Below are 3,725 nucleotides of genomic sequence, written 5' to 3'. Positions count from 1 at the left end.
CTTGTTTGGACCATATGACAACTTCCTATCTAATCTCTTGCCCTCCAGTCTCTCCTCTCTTCAATCTTTTCTTCATGGTCTCCAGCCCACAACCTTCCACATCTCTCCATCAAAACCCAATTCCTCAGCCTGTCATTCAAGGCCCTTCAGAACCGAAACCAACCTACATTTTGCTTTCATAGCTTATTACCTTTCTCTCTCATGACCCCCACTGGCAAGAAGCCACCTTGGGCTACAGTTAACTTTCTTGGGTTTTTTTGACAGAGGGCTTCCCAAACTTGAATATCATAAAACTCCCTCTCCCCACCACTGCCTATTTTTAATGGCAAAATACCTATAACATCTCATGGATACTATGTGATTCATGGAACTCAGCTTAGGAAACACTATTCTCTTCTGTCTGCTTGCCAATGGCTTAACTCTCCATTCTGGGATCTGCACAGGTCTTGAGCTCCAACTCAAAACACTCTCCTAAGGTTCTTACACCTGCTCTCTCTCCATCTGGCTTAGAACTGTCAAGAGTCTACAGAGACATCGAAGCATAAGACTACTCTGCCCCTGCCCTTATTCCTCTTTGCCTTCCTTCCTGAGCTAGCACCACATTTTCCCCAAGAGTAGAACTGTTCGAGGTCCATCTTGATCTACTTAAATAAGCACAGTTGACCATTCAACCATCTTTGCTTCCCAGCTTCCAAATAAACAGCCTCCTCTTCTCATTAGCAACTCAAGCAGGTAAATATCTACCTCTCCTGGGGCTACTCCCCTTCCCTGCCTCTGTGACAGACACTGTTGACTGATCACAGACCTTACTTCTAAGCCCCAGATGTGATGATGTAGATTCAGAATCCGTCTCAACACAATGCCCCAGACAGGCATTATCCATCGATCAGAGCTGGCATGCCAGTGGAGACAGTCCTACTGACCACCAATGACCTAGCTGATTAAATAGTGAATGTGTTTACTAGGAAACTCTTGAGTTTCAATTTCAACTCTCTTATGGAACCCTAGACTAGGGTAGTCTCTAGTTACATCCTATCTACTCCAAGCCTTGCAGACGGGAGGATCTGGGTTGTGAGGGAGGATCTATGAGAAGTCTAATTTGGCAGAAGAATTGGAATAAGACTGCTAAGGTCAGAAAAGCTTCCACTAAGAACTGTCCTGGAGCATTGTCCACCCGCTATCTCTTTCTCTGGCTAAAACCCACAGAAGTATCTGGTGAGCTGGCTGGTCTCAGCCATAAAGAAAAGCACCTGAGAGGCTACCGAACAAATGACAAAGTCCCTCTAGAAAGATGAATCTCTAGGGCAGACAGCCACAGGAGATGGCCTTGATGTCATGGGCAGCCGTAAGGTTTTCAACCTGGCCCAAGCCGATGGAACCATGTGCGATGGAACCAAAGACCAGCATCTTCGGTCAGATAACAGGCTGCTCTGGTTTCTTCTCTCTCCTTCCCCTCCTCCTCCTCCTAGCTGATCACATTTCCTTGGTGATTTTCATGCTTAGTCAGTAGGTCTTAGGGGACAAGTGTGAATTCCATAGGGACCTCGTCCATATAAACTGCTCTGTACTAATGTTATCCTCTGTACCGTGTCTTTCTTCCAGCCCGCCATAAACATTTATTGAACACCTACTATGTGCCGTGTGGTGAGCATGGCTATAGAGAAGAAAGCCCTTGAACTCTAACTGGAGCCACTGGAGAAGGCCGCGTATTAAGACAATGCCTCTGCTCTGATCAGTAGAAAAATGCATTTCAAGTTGCTTCCTCTCTTATTCAGGCCTCAAAAGAGCCATAACCGAGTTTGGAGAAAACTGACAGCCTGGCAGCTAAAATGCAGGAATGTCAGGAAATTCAAGATCATGAAAAGCCCCCATAGGATGAACACAAACCAGTTCTCAAATCTAGGACATGACAAAGAGGGATAAGAACGCCTCCTAGCCTTTGCTTATTGCCAGGAACTGCTTTGTTTTTATATATGTTAACTCCCTAAATCCCCGCGATATTGAGTTAAACACTTTTATCATCCTTCAAAAGATGAGAAACAGAGGCACAGGTTAACTGACCTGCCCAAGGCCAGACGCTAAGAAGTGGTTCAGCTGGGATTAGAACCTGTGGAGTCTCAGGGCAGAGACCTAGGCGACCTGAAATATGTACATTTAAACAAGAAAGAAAGTGCGAAAACCTTGGATTGGAGTGCGGTGGATGGAGCTTTTTACCCCAAGACATTCTATCAGTTAAAGACAGAGGCTTTTGATAGATGGAGGTTCAGAGTGCCAACTACTCCCCCCGCAACCCCCGCCCCGCCATATTTTTAAGGAAGGCCTCATAAAGACCAGCCACTGCCCCAGAGACACATCTCCTAGTTTCTCCCTGACAGACAGCAGACTGGGGCCCCAGTGCTTGACCCAAAGTATGATGTTCATGTTCTCGAGGGCCAGATGTGAAGACAGGTCTGCGTGGGTCCCTCTATGGATTCACAAACTGCACTTTTGACTGGAAAAGCACATGACATAATTAGTTTCTAATGCAGCACTGTCACTGGTCCCAGGAGCTTGAAGCCCTAACTTCTAGTCTGGACTCTACCGTCCTCTGTCCCTTGATTCAATTTTTTCATCTGTAAATATTTACTCATTCAATAAACAATTTCGAGCACCTCTTCCTGACCAGGCACCGTGTGCTAAGCCCTGCAACTACTAAGTTGACTTCTGTCACTGCCCCAAAGAAACTCACAATTTGCTGGTAGAGACAGAGGAGGAATGTGAGCTTTATGACGCACTGTGTCCTCGCAGTCCTCCAGAGAGCAAGGGAGGGCCCCACCCTGTCCCTCCTCCCCCTGGGAGTTTATGAGCAGCAAATGAGATCACACAGGGGAAAGTGCTTTGTAAATAGCAGAAGGTGAGAATGAGGTGTGTAGGGAGCGGGGAGGGGTTTTATCTGCCATGTGTGCAGAGGTTGTGCTGTGTGGGCAGCTGGCCACGCCAAGTGCTCCATCTGGGGCTGTGAGCCTGGGCGAGGCCTCCTGGACACGAGGACAAAGTCTGAAGCTCTGGGCTCGCTCCCTCAGCAGGTCAATCCTAAACCTTGCTGCCCTGGGCTCTGTCACGGCAGGAACCTAAATCTGCGTTGCTGCTTGGGACTAGGTGCTTTTGCAGCCCTGCGCCGACCCCTGACCTTATTCAGTGTCTCGGCTCAAACAGCAACAAAGGCCAGGTTTTTCCTCTATTGTGCAGCCCAAGAAGCCGGATTTCTGTGAGTCTCCTTACATAACGATGTTCCTGAGAAATGGTGGCCCGAGGTGACGCCAGTACCGCCATTCTCTGTGCTAAAGCGCCCCCTAGAGGCCAGTTCTAGCTCAAACAAATGTGTAGGTATGTTTTATGATTTGGCCTCGGGAGGGAAAAAAAGAGAGGAAAAGAGATGTTCAAAGGACTGAAAGGCAAGCAAAAGGCAGAGGACCCTTCAGAGGACCCATTGGTCCCTTCACCTCTGCCCTGTTGTCTGCTGATGACATGGTCGAGGGTGAAATATCTCAGCTCCTCACTGGGACAGGATTTCCTCCATGTCCAGGGACCAGAGCGAGAATGTCACCGTTTTTCACATATTCTAAGATCCAGATCTGACAAACATGCTGAGGAAACCTTCCAGTTTGCCCTGCAGCCAGACCCCAACCCATCTGCTCTTCTCCTACCCCGAGGTTCAGTCTCTGGCTAGCCTGGGAAAGCGGTTT

The sequence above is a fragment of the Pteropus alecto genome, unplaced genomic scaffold (assembly GCF_000325575.1).
Source record: "Pteropus alecto unplaced genomic scaffold, ASM32557v1 scaffold106, whole genome shotgun sequence".
Classification (NCBI taxonomy): domain Eukaryota; kingdom Metazoa; phylum Chordata; class Mammalia; order Chiroptera; family Pteropodidae; genus Pteropus; species Pteropus alecto.
The sequence above is the reverse complement of the archived record's forward strand: the minus strand, read 5'-3'. Positions refer to the sequence as shown.